Source organism: Neophocaena asiaeorientalis, unplaced genomic scaffold (assembly GCF_003031525.2).
Source record: "Neophocaena asiaeorientalis asiaeorientalis breed wild unplaced genomic scaffold, Neophocaena_asiaeorientalis_V1.1 scaffold124, whole genome shotgun sequence".
In the NCBI taxonomy this organism is placed as follows: Eukaryota; Metazoa; Chordata; class Mammalia; order Artiodactyla; family Phocoenidae; genus Neophocaena; species Neophocaena asiaeorientalis.
The window spans coordinates 16557031-16576176 of record NW_020174135.1 but is presented as its reverse complement, the minus strand read 5'-3'; positions in this window follow the sequence as shown (position 1 = coordinate 16576176).

Genomic DNA, 19146 nt, shown 5'->3' with positions numbered 1-19146 from the left:
GTTTAATATTATTGCTAGGAATCCTATTGAAATAGCTTTGCTTGTATGTCTTGCATCTGTAACTGATATGTTCAAGGCTCTGGGTAACTTTGATATTTCATGACAAACTGAGCAAATCATGGTGGGGATCCCCTTATGATTACTTTTATAAGAAATGCCTCTCACGAAGTGCTCACCGCTCCGTGAAGTCCCCCTGCAGCAGCGTGGTTCCCCTCTGGCGAGAGGTGTATAATACAGTACATCTTTCACTACCACGGAGAAAGCCTAGGCCGTGGGCAGCATCTCATCTCTTGGCGTGAGGGCTGTTATGGCAGATCATTTTGTTGCCACGTCTGCAGGGCATTGCAGCCTGGGTCTAGTGCCTCCCACAGCCCCAACCCGAGCACTGGGCTGGGAATTCTCGCAGAATATAGAGGCAAGGAGTCAGCTTAAGAACCTGGAAGGAGAATACTTAGAAGTTGCTATGGGTCCCATATCCCCTAAAGTGTTGTAACTATGATTAGGGCCTCTGAGAACCAGCAGGGTTAAAGCAGAGTAGCTGCTCTGAGGCTGGCCAGGTCCCCATGTGAATAGCCGTGAGGCGAGGTCATCCTGAGCATCACTGCGTCCGTCAGCACTGCTCCAGAACTTCAAGACAAGCGTAGACACCACATACTCCCTCTTGCCACGGAAATTGGATCTTTACACCTACAAATTAAGCATTTCGAAAGGAAAAGCCACTGTGTAGTGGCAAGATTGGTACTAAATAAACCCTTGGAATTGGAGATGTATAGGCCTGCTGCAGAGGAATTCACTCGCTGTTCTCTTTTCCATTATTTCAGCCTTAGGAGTAGAAATCCCATCACTCCTGTCCCTGGCTTTTCAGTGAGCAGCACTTTGTTCTTCCAGTTCAGCCCAAAGCCTGGCCAAGTTGATGTTAAATTTTAATAAGAGTTTCTTTCTTCTTTCCAAATACCAGTCAAGCACATTTATAATACATTGAGGCAGGGTAGCTTGTTCTTTTCCAGAAATCTTCATCTAGATTGCTTGTCATGTTACAAATACCGTTTCAAATAATTACTATAGTTCAGTAATCAGCTCACTACCCCTCCTTGAGAAGGTATCATCACGCCTAAAATCAAACCAAATTCAGTAAGGAAAGACTCAGTCCTTATGCTCATGTTCTGCCTGGTCCTAAAGGGGGGCTGTTTTATTCTAATTTTTTTCCAGAAAGCTAATCAGAGCAGGTTACGTAGATCCAGTACTAACCAGTGAAAGAAAAATCATACAGGTGCAAACGTGTTACCAATCGTGACACATCTCACAATGTTGTGTGAACGGCAATCATCCAAACAGACAAGAAAAAACAGGAATAGATGTTTTAAAATGGGAAACACTAAAACAGATCGACACTTGAAATAATTAGAAGGAGAGCTATTTAAAACATTTTCAAGTTCAATGGTATAACTTGATGGGCACCAAAACCACGTGCTTGCTCCCTATCACTTTAGAGAGGAAAGTACTACAGTTCTCATGCTGTTCTCTGTTAGGGTCACTGAGAGATGGATAACTGACAGGAGTGTTTAGCTGGCTCTTCCTAAGCACTTAGTTCATTTGGTTACAGCTAAGTGATATTAATGCCAATACTATATGAGCCAGCTTCTGCCTCTGGAGTTTTAATGCCAATGTGCCCATTAGATTTCACTAAATATAAATATGTAGACACTTTGAACCAGGAACGTTAAAAGAGCAAAAGACCAAAATCCCTAAAACCAGTTAATTGTCTATTAGTGGACCATTTAAATTAGATAACAGAATGGCAAGTTTGGGGATTTTTTTTTTTTAAGTTCAGGGAGATTTTGTAAATCTCACTTCACTCTTGGCTCCATTTTAACCTAGAGTGAGAGGACTTTGCCATCTCCCAACATCATTTCATCCATCACTTTCAAAAAACTTAAAATGTTGAAGAAACAGACCTGTCTCCCAGAACTAGAAGAACTTAAGAGATCAGGCTCAACCCCTGTTTCCAGGTAGGACTTCCGGGAGCTGATCCAAAAAGACCATACTTCCCTTTTCTTGAAAACACTCTGAAGAAAATCCCAAGTCCTCCCATAGTGGTTAACCACAATTCTCATAATTATAAATTCTTTATATGCAGCCTATATCCTCCTTTTGCAAAAATTAGATTCAATATGTGAGTGAAGCATTGATCCCAGTTTTTGGCATGTAGTCAGCACTCAATACTACATGGCAGCTTTTACTGTTGTTTTTATTGTTAGTTATGCCCTTGACCTACAGTTCCAGCATAGAGAAAAGCAGCCTCTAGCTGATCATACAAAAACTCTTCTTGTTTTTAAAGACCGCTTCAAAGATTAAACCTATATAACCACTATCACGACCAAAAGAGTTGGTGGGTCCCATGAGTCCAGGTTAGAAAGGCAGTGGTGTAAGTAGGCAGAACTCCCGGGGCTGTGTGGTCAAGAGCAGGGAGTTGGGCAGACGGGCCTTTTGGGTCCTCCCTCCTGATTCAGCTACAGGTACAAACCCCTGGCATTTGCATTGCCCTTGCTTTATTGGTTCTAGGTTAAGTGCATCCTTTTGTCAGAATCTTTTCAGATACTCACGGCAGAGCCCACCCCCAGCTATTGGAATAAATATCACCATAAAGCACCCAAGTCTGTCTACACATGACACCAGTACAAATGACCAATTCACTTGCAGAGGAAAAAAAAAACCACAAACATTTAGCCACCTGTTTAATGCTAGTCCCTCAGTTTTCATCAGTTGTTCTGAGTGTCATGTGCAGACATGCAGATCCAGGTGAGGCAGATTTAAGGTGTGGTATTTTGAATCCCTCCCAAACCCAGAAAACATTCCCCATATTTGACGATTAAACATCTATGCTTCCTCCACCTTTGCTCCTGTGTCTTAACTGTCCTTGATCATTGTACAAGTGCCGTGCGTTTAGTAGTGCGTATGCCTAGCAGTGCTGACTGTGACCGCTGTGCTGTCTGTGTGTAACTTTGATGTCAGGCACTGACCATGGGGTTACCAGCCAGGATGTGCAAAAGAAGAGGCTCCCCCAGCCTCCTTGTGCCCAGGCCTCCAGTTATCCATGAATGTGAGTGCCAGGAGTAACCTAACTTGGTGGGGAAGCTGAGGAATGGAAGAGCATTTCTTCTGACTTAGGGCAAATTACTAATTATTAGACACTCACAGACAGTAAAGTGGTGTTGACTTGAGGGCAAAGGTAGCAGGGACAGAATTCTAGAGCCCTAGGACGCTGGAAATGGAAGAGCCTTTGAGTAGCTCTAGTCCTAATTCTTGACTTTCCAAATGAGACATGAAGAAACAGAAAGGCTAAGTGATTTTCCCAAGATTGCACAGGAAATCAGTGGAGGGATTCTGACTCCTCATCTAGTACTTCTTGGCTTATCAGCATCAAATAAAAATGGGCTCAAAGGGAAAGTGATTATGGTCTTGGGTTCACAAGGCACAGAAAATAAGTTATAAAAGAGGAAAAAAGATTCTCCCCCCACCAAAAAAAAAATTATTTCTCAATGAAAAATGGAAAAGGAGATGCTTGCCTAGGTATACAACAGTCCACTGGTAATAAGCTGCATTCTCCCCTAAAATGAGGAAACCTACTTGGTAAATCATGATTCTGATAAATCTGGTAAATCACAATTCAGTTACTGACAGTTCCCAGTTGACAGATGGACTCTTATCTAATAATCTATTCGTCTTAATAAAATCGTGTTTTAGTAATATGTATACACAATTTAAAAGTTGAATACTGAAGATGGTTATGTACTTCTCCATATGTATGATTTTCAGTTGAGGCCACTTGAGATAAAAATACATTTTGTCAATGCCTCCCATATTATAAGTAATTGCAACAACAGACTCCACGTTATTGCATTTAGTTCAATACGCTAAGAAGATGTGCAAATAATAATGAATAATTTGGGCTGGGTCTTCATGTGCAAAATGAGAGACTTAGCAATTTTCTGTATAATTCTAGATCCTTAAGTCCTTTTCCCCTCAGTTGTTTGAATGTGCCAGGCAAAAGTTTCTGTTTAGCCTCTACTTCTCCCTAAATGTGTAGAACTATGCTTTTGCTTACAAAGAAAGTTGGGGTTATGTGTATGTGGCTGAAAAGCCCAAATGGAGGATCATAGGTGCTGGGGACTTAGAGCCCCTAGGCCACCTGCTGGACCTGTCTGGGCTCTGTGGCCCAATTAATCAAGGCCACAGGTGAGTTGATACCAAGGACCAAAATGACTAAATATGCCTTTCTCACACTTTGAGTGCTTTGCCACATAGATAGAACATTTGAAATGGGAAACATTTTAGAATGTCATTATTGTATTATGCAGTATTTCTTAAAATTTCTTTTTATTGTGATGACTTATTATTGAAGATATATGTGTTTGAACAGATGTTTTTATCCTCAGTGAAGCTCACTCTCTTGTTGTTAATTACAATGGACTCACAGTCAGGCAAGCAAAGCTGAATGACAGGAGAAGCTAATACAATCCCTGCTCCCCACCCCAGACCTCTGACTCAGAATGTCCTGGAATAAGCCCAGCTTACAAAGATTCCCCGGGGATTCTGTTGTGGCCACAATTTGAGAAACAAAAATATAGAGCAAAGTCATGTATGCCATGTTGACCAAAGTAGTTGCATGCTTATCACTCTTCCTGCAGTTAATATCAGATCTGTTCCCTGGAGTTACCATGGCAATATAGACACAGTCTTAGTGACTTAACCATTCAACTATTTTGGCTAAACTGAACAGTCACGAATTCGTAAGTGAACAGTTACTGGTTAATTTAGTCAGAATGGATGCAAGCCTGAAGACAGAGCGGGGAACATAGCTTTAACATACTTTACCTCAAGGCCAGCTCTTTATGTTTCACTCTTTATATTTCAAACTAAGAGACAGATCTCAGGTCACTCATATTTATAAATAGATAGACTGAGAAACAGGGAAGTTAAACGATTCATTCAGATTCTACTTAGATGTCATTCCCAGAGCCTAAAATATTCCTCAAGTGGTCTGATCTCTCAACCCCCAGGTAATGCCCCAAATGCACACATCTTCGGGTTAAAACGAAACCAGTCAAAAAAGAAAAAAAATCAAGAAGCTAAAGTTCTAAGACCAAGTGAGTATAAGAGAGGTGGCCAGTTGGCACTGGCTGCCTTGTGCCAGCCTCTGTTGAATGAGGTGCCTCCATCCTAATGAAGTTGTGGCCAGGCTCCTTACTATAGCTGTGCACATGCAAAGCCTTTAATCATCAGAGATACTAAAGATCTCCTTTGAGTTCCCTTCTGTGGGGTTAAGAGACAGCTTTAGCTCTCTGGTGTGCTGCTAAATGTTTAACAACTGGCTATGAAGAATGATGAAGCCCTGATCTGTAGGACTTGCCAGTTTCCATGGTGTAAATACTCTCATCATAGCCAATTTCAAACTACTAACTTGATCAACCAGCTGAAAATGTCACAATATGTTCTCAAGAGCCACTATGAGCTGGCTCTAGCACAGCACTGCCTGAACAATTTCTGAGTCAGTGATACCAAATAGGACGACTAGCAGTGGCTTTGGAGGGACTCCCAAGGGCCCCCCCCTCCGCACAGAGAGGCATTTCCACCTTGATCAGTTCTACTAATTTTTAGTATATTATTGGTCCTTGAGGCTAAGGACCCTAAGGTGTTCAAAATATTCCCTAGCCATATGACTCTTAGGAAGCACTCAACAAACCCCTCAGAACCTTAGGAAATTACTAGCCATGGCTTGTCTGATTTCTAAAGTTGAGCTTCCAGGTAAACATTCTTTAACTGCCAGTTGAAACCACGTTTAGCTGATCTTTTCTTACATCCTTTAGTCCATCGCCTGTTTCCCCAGTTCTCTAATTTTCTCTGTCCTCTCCTCAACCTTCTGGCACAAGATTGACAGGCATCCAGAAATTAGTGCCTGCAAAGGAGCAGGGGAAAAAACACATCCAATATGCTTCCCTGGACCCATTACACCTGGAGAGGCTTCGTAGTTCAAATGTCTCTGCCTTACCAGGGGGACACTCAGCTAAGCATCATGCCCATATCTGGAGCTGGAGTATGCACTCTGCTGGGCTTTATTTGCACTCAGAAAATTCCTAGTGGGCTAAAAACACCACTAAATAAGAATACTACTGGGAAAACTGTAAAGGAAGGCACCATATGATGCCTTGCCCTCAGCTAAGCTAGTGTAAGGCTGGACCCTGAAAAAACTCTACCAGAAAACATTTGGCCACTGCAGTCCCTGGGCATTGAGCACGACTTTCCTCCTTCCTCACCACTAGTTATAAGTGAAAGCCCTATTTCCTGAGTGTCTAGAAATCAGATACCCTAGTGAGCCACAGAACAAGCTTTGTTTGCAAATTAAAGGTTTTCTGATGTAAGTCATTCTTAGGTGGGTTTAATTAAGTCCTTTGGAAGGTAATGCTGGAAAAAAAATGTACTTAATTCCTTACATACAATAAGTGGCCATAGGTTTTTATTCTGCATGTAGTCAATCAAAAACAGATCATAAAGGACCAAATCTGCTTTCCTTGCTGTAGTAAAATATCCTATAGGTTCTGTAAAACCTTTCTAGACTGTGAATGTTTGAAGCTCAACTTGGACATTTTCTATACTATGTTCCAAAGGCCAGGGTATGCCTCTGTTTTCTGTTCTTCTTAACAGTTACCAAAATGAGCTTGTTTCTCTATACTTAACACACTACATTTTATTTTAAATGAGTCAGGTACATGTTAAAATGTTTTCTTCTGTATTCAGAACGATTTGCATGGAGCCTGGGCACAAAGTAGGGCTTCATCCTCTGGCTCTTTTCTGGACACCAAAGAGGTTAAGTCCATAGTTACAAACAGAAGGGATTTGACAGTAGCCCCCATTTTATTATGAATAAATCGACAGAAAAACCAGCATTGAGGAACCAGCCACCTCCATAACATCTTTAGCTAGGGAGGGTAGGGAGAAATCTGGTAGATAATGGGACAGAGGTTTGGTCAATGTATGTAGGTGAAATAAAGTCATTTAATTATTTTCAAAAAGGAAGGGGAGATTTCCCTCTGAAATCTAGAATCCAGACCATTTTGCAAGACTTAGTATAATTGGTATCCATGAGAGAAATACTCTTTAACCCCGTTTCAAGATCCAGATCTAAGCCCTTACTAGGCAGAAAGCAGCCTTACAGCCAAGAATCCTGGCAGGGGTTTATTGATGGGTTGAGATCCAAACACGGAACATCAGCAATTAGCACTGAAATTCACCCGGGACACAGAACAAAAATACCATGGTTTACCAAATGCTTCTTCATTTACTCACATAGGACAGTCACCTAAGTCCATAGCAGAACTTCACCGATCTAGACATTCACTCAGGTCTAGATTCTAGGTGAACATGGACATGAGATGACTGAGGTTCAAAGTAGGAAGCTTATCTGCCCAGCTAGTTAACTGGAATTAGCGTCTGGGTCTCCCCACCACTGATTCTACTACACCACACCATACTGCCTCCGTTCTTTAGAAGGAAAGTTGACAATCCATCGTGAAAGCATAAATCAGAAAACAAGGCAAAAGAATGTTTACGGTATCTTCTCTCATTTAACTACTTGGTTCCACCATTTCATTTTAGCATCATTTTAAGGAATATTATATCAGTGTAGGATGAGTTACAAAGTTCTTTATAGTGTAATGATGGAACCAAAAGGTAGGAGAACAGTGAATGTAAGTTATTAAAGAAATGGGGAGGCAGCATGTGTCAGGAAAAATAAGTGCTTCTTGTGCTGTCATAACCATGGAGCCCTCCCCCCACGCACCTAGTGCATTTGTTCTGGAAATGCTATTTTATGCTGAATACTGGCATTGAAGACTTCACTCCTTCCCAGCTAAATCAGAAGACCTCTTGCTCTTTGGAAGAAGCTTCAACCCTTAGGACCCAGGCTGACATCTCTTGTGAGAGGCAGCCTCAGCTGCTCTTAGAAACAAGCTGCCAGACTGACAGGGCCATGGAGACCTAAAGGAAGCCAGCATGCTGGACTGAGGAACATGTAAATAACCTCCTGCCTTCGTGGTGAACAAGGACAACCATCTTTTTCTTTTGTAAAGGTAATCACGTGTATATTGTGACTGTAGTTTATGGAGAAAATGCAATGATTTGCTTCAACAGCTCCCCAAATGTACCTGTTAAGTGTGAATGTGCCTGCCTCATTGCCTCGTGTGCCAAACACAGTACTGAATGCGTTGTTTTTAAATAAACTGTTTTATTGTGCACTGGAAAACAATGCTCGTTGTCTCTGTCCCATTCGGACGACCCCACCACAGCCACACACACACACACACACACACACACACACACACACACACACACAAACACACTACACACACACACACTGAATGCATTAACAATGCTCGTTGTCTCTGTCCCATTCGGACGACCCCACCACAGCCACACACACACACACACACACACACACACACACACACACACACACACACACTGCATCCAAAGACACTGAATGCATCCTCCTTTCTTCATTCCCTGTGTTTTGAGGATTTCTCCTTGGAGATTTGTAGAACTCCAGAAAGGTTGAGCTTGGCTGTCTACGGCCATGAACTAGCCACAAATACTAATACCTCCCCCATGCCCAATTTTTCCCTAGGTCCTTTAAATGCAAATCATGCAACAGGCCTTAACGTTGTTAATAATAATACATTACTCTTGAATATTACAGTCACATACATCATTTTATTTCATCACTAATCAGGTGAGAGAGGGATGCTTAAGGACTTGGTTCATGCTGCACTGTTAGTGGCAGAGTTAAAATGAGAAACTGACTCTCACTCCGGGGCTCTTTTCTTTGCATCTTCACACTATTCCAGTCACTCTTTAGACCATCTGCCCTGAATGCCCCCATCAGCCTCCATCCCCTTATCCTGTGTTATTTTTCTCAAAGTATTTTCTTTCCTCACTTGAAATGATAGCATTTATTTATTTATTCATAGTTTTTCTGTGTCTCCCACTATACTATAAACTCTACCTTCTCCAAAACAGATAAATTTGCCTGCTTTAATCAGCCTATGCCCCCAGTGCCCATAACAGTGCTAGGAACTTAGTAGGCTATCAATTTATATTTGTTGGCTGGCTGGCTGGCTGGCTGGCTGGCTGGATGGATGGATACACCATAGAGTCTGAATATCACTTCTACTTATTTTTATCTCCCTTCCCATTTTTGTGCCTACACCACAGACACCAAAAGTCCTCACTCTGCTCTGACTCTGCTGCCTCAGATAGCACCATGAATAAGTATTTGTTGACTGAACGAATGAACAGTCCCAGAATTGTTTTTCTCAATATCTATGCTCCAACATTAAGAATGTCCCAGCATATTAATGCACCAAAGTGCACCCTGATTGTAATTTTAAGCAAAAGGAGAACTTATGTAGGGTAAAAAAAATACAGTATGGTTGGAAAGACCCCACCTTCGGTAAACAGGGTTGCATCAGAGAGGGTTTGTTGCAGTACTCTCTGATTCAAATCAAAAGTCCTTAATGGTCACTTACGTATAACACCAGGCAGGATAGGAACAGGATACGAAATGAGCAAAATCACAATGCCCCTCCTGAAGGAACTTAAAAGTCTTACTGGGGAAATAGTTCAACACATTACAGGGGAATATCATTTACCCTATGCAGCTCCAGGGAATGTTGGGATGCAGGTGACAGAGAGAAAGGGAGAGGCAAACAGAGTAAAGGATGCCCCATTAAATTCGAGTGAAGGCAATAAAAACTTTAGACACCAGCTATAATACTCAGGGCTTATATTTTCTGAAAACTACTTGACAAGCTGATGATTCCCCCCATCACCTCTCACAGAGAAGGGGTTAAGTTATTCTAAAACAAAACAAAACACTTCACAAACTTCAGCAAAACGTGAAATTGACACCAAGCTTATTGCAGGCTCTCTTTGCCTGGGGCCAATTGGTACAAATTAAATTTTAAAAGTAGAATTTTTTTTTCCCTAAGAAAATGCACTGCCACAGCTTGACCAAGACAGAAAATTAAAGAAACCCCACCTATAAAAGGGCCAACTTGGGCTTCTCTGGTGGCACAGTGGTTGAGAGTCCGCCTGCTGATGCAGGGACCACGGGTTCGTGCCCCGGTCCGGGAAGATCCCACATGCCGCGGAGCAACTAAGCCCGTGAGCCATGGCCGCTGAGCCTGCGCGTCCGGAGCCTGCGCTCTGCAACGGGAGAGGCCACAGCAGCGAGCGGCCCGCGTACCGCAAAAAAAAAAAAAAAAAAAAAAAAAAAAAAAGGGGGGGGGGCCAACTTGACCCAAGGCTCCCAGGTCAGTAAGGCAATCAGCTTTCTGCGTCAGTCTAAGCAAGAGTGTGGGCTCCTTCTCCAGCGGGCCTTCTACAGGGTCCAAAGGCCCGGGGTGGCCCATACCAGCCTCAATAGCTGAGGTATCCCCCATTTTGAACACACTATTCTCAGTGAGTAAGTTAGCTTGGTGAACAGGCTGCTCTGAACACTATCTCATACCACTCAGAATATCATAGGTGACCAGGAACTTAGAGATTCAATGAATTCAATGCTCTGGTTTCCAAATGAAGAAACCAAGGCTTAGGAGTTAAAGTGACTTATCTAAATGTATTGTCCTAGTGAGCCACATTTTAAGTACTTTATCAATTTTCTGGGACGCAAACGACAGTTATTTTTATATCAACTAACAATTCTCAATTCTAAATGAAAATATTTGAAAGGAAAATCTGCTCATTTTAACTCTTTTTTCTTATTATTATAAAAATATTCTTTGAAAAAAATATTAGAAAATAGAGATAAGCAAAAGACTATAAAAAAATACCTAAAACTTTCACCTGTTTTTGAGTGTGTTTGTTCTAAACCATGCATACTGTTGCGTTCTTTTGATTTTTCTCCACTTAAAAATATATCAAGAACAGCTTTCCATGTTATTAAATATTCTTTGATAGGCTCACAGAATGGAAGCTGTATCTTATTTAACCAATTCTCCATTGTTGTTTCAAATTTAAGTTTGCGTTCTTTGCCATTTTTCTTTGCTGTAAACAGTGCTTTGATGAATGTCTTTGTAACTGAATGTTTGAACATCAATGACTGTTTCCCTGTATAAATCCCTTTAAGTGGATTTTCAAGAGGTATGACAAATTTTTGTAAGAGAAGTCTTTTTCAAAGCCAGTCAGAAATGTTCAAGTAGAAGTTCAATGATCAAATTTTTAAATCTTTGTTTCACAAGAAAAGTTTAAAAGGCTTTAAAAAAGCAAAAAGGTTAGGAGGAAAGCATGCTTCGTCAATGAGGATGACTCCCCAACAGAGAAGTAATGCCTATTTATATACCATGCTAAGGTAAGTAAATAAGCTATTGTTGTGTGCTACTTAATTCAGTTACTTTTTCTCTTGTTTGGGAGCTGGGAGAAACTTCACTCATCAAAGGAGAAAGCCCATCCAATCACATCCTCATTGCTAATCAAATAAGAAGCACCCAGGACCATATGGGAGAGATGGACCTTCAATACAATGATAGATAGCTCTTTTCATTATTCTGAGAGTATGTTTATTGCTTACTCAATCCTACCAACCTAACAGTGTTTCCAGTTCACAATAAGTCCAAGAAGTCAGAATCAGTAGGATGAGGTAAATAATCTACCTTGAGGCTACACAAATCCCACAGACCAGTTATTTTGTTGAACTTTTTAAAATCAATATCTCTACTTCTACAGGAGAGATGTGACTGTAAAAGCAAGTTCAGAATTAGAACATACAGATTTTCAAAGCAGATTTATTAAGGGTGGCCAATGAAATAACTACAGAACTCCCTATTCCCTATTATTGTCCCTCTCTTAAGTAAATCTGTATCTGCACCCAAAATAAATGAGTAAGTATATTCATTACTGTGGGTCTCACAGTCTCTGTCACAACTACTCAACTCTGCTATTGTAGCACAAAAGCAGCTAGAGATAATACATGAATGAGTACAGCTGTGTTCCAACAAATTTTATTTACAAAAACAGGCAGCAGCCAGATTTGGCCTGTGGGGCTATGGTTTGCCAAACCTTGCTTTAAGTAACATGCTCCTTCCTGTATGCAAAATATATCATTTGTATTAGTTTATCAATTAGTTTATACAATTATCATTGTATTAGTTTTCGAGGGCTGGCATAATAAATCACCACAAACTTGGTGGCTTAAAGCAACAGAAATTTATTCTGCCAGAAGTCTGAATTCAAGGTATCAGCAAGGTTGATTCCTTCTGGGAGTTCTGATGAAGAACTGTTTGATGTCTCTGTCCTTGCTTCTGGGGCTGTCAGCAACCCTTGGCATTCCTTAGCTTTTAGATACGTAACTCCAGTCTGGCTCCATCTTCACACGGCCTTCTCTGTGTGTCTATATGTTTCCCATTCTCTTGTCTTATAAGGACTTGCCTTATAAGAAATTTGGAGCTCACTCTAATCCAGGATGATCTCATCTCAAGATCCTTACCTTATTACATCTGCAAAGATCCTTACTACAAATAAGGTCACATTCCAGGTGGACATATTTTTTAGGGGCCACAATTCAACCCACTACATCCATTTGCAATATTACCCCATCCACCAAGTAATTCAAGGACCCATATTCAAGGACCCATGGAACACGATTCAGTGATCACAGACTCACATGTGCTCCTGGTGACATTATTCCCCTTCAAAATTAACAAATCCATACCGTAAGAGCCCAACAGCATTACTGGGTGGTGGAAATTACGTTCTTAAATTATATTTTATAAAGCTTTCTGAAATCTATAGACAATAAGTGGATGTGTTTCCAACAGTGGATTCAGAAACAAATCAAACATCACCACCAAAATCAACAAATTCTAAAAAAGCTCCTACTATACAAAGAGCTCATTTCCCACACCAAGGAGATGCTCAGTGCCAGGGATACTGGTCTTGTATAAGTGAGTTTTCTGGCTGGGGTACACGCACCACATTGAAAGAAAAAAACACGTAGGAGAAAACATGAAAGTTGACCAACCCATGACATGAAGTATAAGTTCAGAAGAGATGTCTAAAATGTTCCAGTGGACATAGTTGTTCGACACTTAAAGATCAATTTAAAACTCATTCTTATCTTGCAGCAGACATCACAGATATATAGATATAGATCTCAACAACTTTAGCCACAAACACGAATACTTCTGATTTAGCTTCCAGAAACCTTTGTGACCTAATCAGTAAACAAAGCCTATTGGGAAGTAAGGTGGAAATTTAGTTGGAGATATTTTTCTCAGAAATGGAACACACTGAAACTATCTTTAATGAAGTGTAGATATAGTAAAGGAGGGTGCTTGAGTGACTTAAAGAAGAGAGAAGTCAGAGTTAAATAGAAAACCAGAAAATGAAATGGCTACATAGATTTGTTTTGTCCAGTTTGGAAGCATTACATCCTTCAAAATGGAACATGTACAAGAAAGTTTTCTGCATTGAATCATGTCAAGACCAGAAAGGCTACTTGGAGCCTTCATTCTTAGGAGATAAGATTATTTACATGAAATGTGGAGGCTTAAATGGCCTAAATGGTCTTTCCTGTTGGTAGCTGAGGGTTCCCAGATGGAAGACATCCCCACACCCTCACCTAGATGTTCTAGACCAGGAAACGATCCACTGGCGCCAGGGAACACTACATGATCTGTCCATTCTCACTCTTTGGATCCAGCCCTAACTAAGAGAGGGAATTTTCCAGGTGATGAATACAGCGAACACTAGAGCAGAAAGAAGGAATGATGGAAGAGGTAAGTTCAGTGAGTCTTTGGTATAAAAGGAGGAAGCCTGGGCTATCTGGATACTATCTAAAGAAGAGAATCCTGAGCTACCAACCAGGGACAAGGGACCAAAGAACTTTGTCATCCTCTTTAATCTTTATAATTCCCTGTGTTTCTTTTGCTGAATACCTAGACTGTTCCCCTGTTGTGTGTTGTGAACTGTCTGGCAGCTCCTTTAAACAGTCCCAGCATTCTGCTTCAGGGAAGTTGCTCGATTCCTTTCCGTCTAACTGCGCTGACTTTCCTCACATATTATCTCCCCAGAGTGCCCCTCCCACTCAGCTCCCAGCTTGGTGTCCTCATCTGCCCCTGGCTGGATACAGTAATGCCAACTCCAGATTTCACCTTGTTCTGTAACCAGGGATTGCCCTTGAGATGCACACACCACAATAATCTCCGACTTGTGATGGTGTCCCCCGAGCCAGGCCCTTGGAACGTGACTCGGCAAGCCCACAGCACCCAAAACCCAGCCCATGTAAGTACAGAGTTATCAGGATAACCCTGGGAGCTGGAACTAGGAGTCTGGCCTCCTCTGCTGCCAGTTTGGGGACACACAGAAGAAGCTCAAGGGTTAAAATAGGCGGCAGCACTGTGATGAAAAAAGACAAACAGACAGTCCCTCTAGGGAGGGAGAAAGTGGCTATGGGAAGAGGGGCAGGAAGCTGGGGTGGGCAGATTCCCAACAGCCTCATAGAAAACTGGCATCTTCAGAAACCTATTCATGATTTTTGCATTTCCAGAGGTGTCCAAGTGAGCCAAGCCAAGCTGTTAAACCACTGAGATTTGGGGGTTAATGTATTACCAACATATAACCTAGATTAATACAATTCCTTAGACTTTAAGCTTTCAAAAATGGGTATCACCAAAAGATGGTTTGCATATAGAAATTGTTCTAGTTTAAGCTCTTTGTATCCAGGTACAGGTCCCACCTCCCACAGGTAGGAGTGCATCCCCCACTCCCATTCCCCACTCCCATTTCCTCATCCTGAATGAGATCGCTCTCCCTCTTACTCTGCCCTCAAATCCCCACCATTGATGGCATTCCTTGTATTTGCTACTTCTTTGACCTTTAGCTCATCTTGCTTTGTATTTTATGCTTTGCACCTTGTAACCCAACTAATGTAAGCTACTTGAGGGCAAGGACCACGTCCCATACTTCTTTGTGTCCTTTACTCTGACTCTTTTACAAGAGATACTCGGTGTTTGTTAACTGCACAATTGCTCAGACTTGCCTGTGGCTCTCCTTAGAGTTGTATCTGTAAAGTTTCTGCAGCAGCTAGTCCTGTCTCCTTGGTAGTATCATTTCTATCAACAGAAAATGCTTCATTCAGCTTCAGAGACAGGAAGCCAGTGCGGCTCCGTGTATGGTCTTAGCACTGAACAGCCTTATGTAGGAGAGTTTACTCCTCTGTGGTCAGCCTGTCCCACCCAGCCAGAATATTCTACTGTGGTTTTCAATGCTTTTCTTCTAAAGTAAATAGCTCTGAGTCATCAGCACATACTACTTAATTTCAGCATGAAGCTCTCAGAATAATAGAGATAGTTGTCATGAGTAGATATATTCAGAAATCCCTTCAGATATTTGATTATGGCATTTCCCTCATATCCCTACCTGAAGGAGAGACACCAGCATATTAATTAACAATGGCTCTCCCCGCATGGTGAAATTTTGGTGCCTGTCTGTAATTTTCTAAACTTTCTCCAATGAACATTTATTTTTATAATCAGGGAAAAAAATGTTTGATTACTTTGTTTCTTTCCTCTCCCACCCAGAAAATCCAATGATTCCATTCTGAACACAATTTAAAAATCTAAGATTTCCTCAGGGCATGTGGAAACCTGGCCTATGGCTCAGCCCTTTCCATAAGCAAACACCCTGACAGGATGAAGCACTGGGACCGCAGAGGGAGGCATCCTTATCCATCAGCTAATGTTCAACCAAACAATGGAAGCTAAACAGGAAAAACCAATAGGCCTGCACACTTTTATAACCACACACAGGAATATCAATCTCCACAGAGAATTGTCCCAAATAACTCACTTCAGCTAGATGCCAGTGGGGCCCCATTCATTCCCCACAGCGTTCCCTGTGGGGAGCCTGCAGAACAGGAGCCAGCACCTCCATGAGCCATGACTAATGGCTCTCTGGACCTGGCTCAAAGTGGGGAGTGAGGAGGAAAATGTCTTGGTCAAAGCAACCCCAGCATACTTCCTGTCCTCCATCTAAAAACAGGACACGAAGGAATGATATGCTCCAGGTGAATGGCTTCTCAGATTGACAAGCAGAGGATATTAACATTGGAAGGAACTTCAGAGGCTCAGGGGAGTGACTGACTTCTCCTAAGTCACACAGCTTGTAAATGACAGATGCAAGACCGGAATCTAAGTCCCTTGACCCTTACTCTCAGCCCCTTTGCACGATCGTGCTGAGAAAAGCACAAGGACATCAGAAACAAAGTGCATCTTCAGCTTCCTGCACCCCTGTCGGCACCCACCTCCTCCGCCCCGTGCCATAGTGGGCTGCGTGGCTTCTCTGTGCCCACCCCTAAGCTGTACTTGGCTTTCAGACTCCTCTAACCAAAAGGCAACTGCTTAGATTTGAAACAACCATTGTTATCTGTAATCAGTGATTCACGTGTCAGCATTCCAACAGCAACAATGAAAGCACAATAGGGTCTACTGAAAACTTAAAACAAAAAAAATTTTTTTTTAATTAAAGCAAAGTAGATTTAAAGGAAATATATCATCGGATAAGTCTGTTCATTGAAGCTAATTCGAATTCCTCCTGATAGATGAAAAGGTAATAGTAGGGTAATATCTTGCCTTTAAGAAAGAAATGTACATCTTACTATGAAGCTCCCAGAGCTTAACCTGGGGTCCAAGTGACCCACTGTCCCAGTGTGCGTAGGACTATCCCCAAGAGTCCTGGGAAACAGTTGTTCTCCCTAAACAGAATTCAAGAGGTCCCTGAATCTAGATGCAAAACAAATTACATCTTTATTTTGACTAATCTCTAATTGAAATTTACAAATTGCTTTCAATTATGAAAATAGGCAACAAATCACAGTGATATTAGCAATATCTGTGACTCTGCTACCAATAGAAATCCCAGATATTTTAATACATTAAATTGCAGCAGATATTTTAAAATATGTTCATCACTACTTCAAAATAAATGGGTATTAAAGCCACCACTAGATCTCATTTAATGCATTAATTTAAGAAAATATATTACTATATCAAAATTTTTGTTTTCACTATTTTGATAGTTATATGCAATATAACTATTGCATTTTTAAAATTATGAGACATGGTCTACAGACTTCACCAGACTGTCAAAGAGATCCAACATCACAAAAAAGGTTAAGGACTGAGGAGGCGCCATGCAGAACCTGAGAATCTAACTTTCTAGTATTGGAATTTACAGAACCATGTACCAGGGAGTATGCCAAAGGATTTTGAAACATCTCATTTTATCTCCTCTACCATCCTCTCAGGTGGTTACCAACCTCCAAAGGTCATGCTAATGAAGCCCATGCACTTACCACCAGGCAATCTGACCTTCCCAGGGCAAACCCAGAATTAGAATCTCCCCTCCTGATTCTCAAGACAGGATCCACCGACTGGGGCATGTGTGGGGACAAAGAGGTCCTATTTAGCAGCATACAAATGAGACGGCTGCCTCCTGCTCTGACCATCTGAGAGACTAGATTTATTTACAAATACAGTTGTTTATCTAAGTCCCACTCCCTTCCTAGGACCTGAGGGACGCTCACTGACTTTGGGAGCCTTTCCCAGTCACCTCCGAGATGTCTTCTAGTCCCTATCACTTCTATATACAAATGTAGAGTACCCACTGGATTCTTTCTAGGAATGGATCCTAGTGAGATGTCTCTTTTAGAGAACTGAATTCCATCAAACTGACATTATTATTTTTCAGAGTGGCCAGAACCCTAGTCACTTAGAACCTTCTTCTCAGTCCCTTCAAAGCTTTGGCAGCACAGAGGTGACCCTAATAGCTTATAATCTCTATGAGTTTTATAAATACAGGTTAATCGGTTGCCTCCAAAGAGTGAAAAAAAATACGGTGATTGTTGTAAAGGAGGCCCACTATTTTCATGTTATCAGAACAGGTGAAAGCAGGATCCATTTTTCATCCTACTGAGAATTAGCTTCATTTCAAAAACAGTTTTTAACCTAGAAATGTCAATGTCTTACTACAAGAAAGTCTTTATTATTCCATAGAAGTGGAAGGCAGCAGCCCATTGACTGGAAGAACTAGAGGCTTTTCTAAATAAAAACCTCTCTCACTGACCTGCAAGCAGCTATGCTGACAAATCCTGACACATCAACAGATCAAACAGAAGCCATGAGATCACACATAAGATACAACTCCTAGATCTAGACTGCTGCTGACACCGAGGCTGTCACCTCACAAAATGTCACTTTGCCATTTAAGAGACCCTATCTGATAGGATAATAATTCCTCCCCATCTGCCCAGGAGAGGAGCAGTTTACCACTCTTCTCCTGGCTTCATGAGTATGAGAGCTTCACCTCCCTCTCAAGAATGCCATGATGTGTACAATATATAAGATCACCCTACTTACTGATCACCTGTTCTAGCCACTTCTTTCCATAGAGGAGGAAACTAAGACCCAGGGAAGTGAAGTGACTGATGCAAGCTCACAGAGTGAGTGGTGGGCACCAACTTCCCTCTCCCGAGCTATTCATCTAGGCTTGTGCTGGTATCTCCGTTCATCAGGATCTCCATGACTACAGACACTTTGCTAATATTACTGTGTTTTTCCATATCTATAGGCAGGATTTTTCTTTTTTTTTCTTTTGAAGTATAATTTACATATAATAAAGTACACAAATATTAGGTGTTTAGTTCAATGACTTTTTTTCTTTTTTCTTTTTTTGCAGTACGCGGGCCTCTCACTGCTGTGGCCTCTCCCGTTGCGGAGCACAGGCTCCGGACACGCAGGCTCAGCGGCCATGGCTCACAGGCCCAGCCGCTCTGCGGCATGTGGAATCCTCCCGGACCGGGGCACAAACCCGTGTCCCCTGCATCGGCAGGTGGACTCTCAACCACTGCGCCACCAGGGAAGCCCTAGTTCAATGACTTTTGACACCTAAAACAACATATAAAATCTTTCAGTCAATCTTGAAATTTCCATTTATCACCTTTCAGTCAATTATCCTGCCCCAGAGACAAACACAATCTGGTTTCTATCCCCATGGATTACTTTCCCTGTTCTTAGACTTCATACAAAAGGAATCATA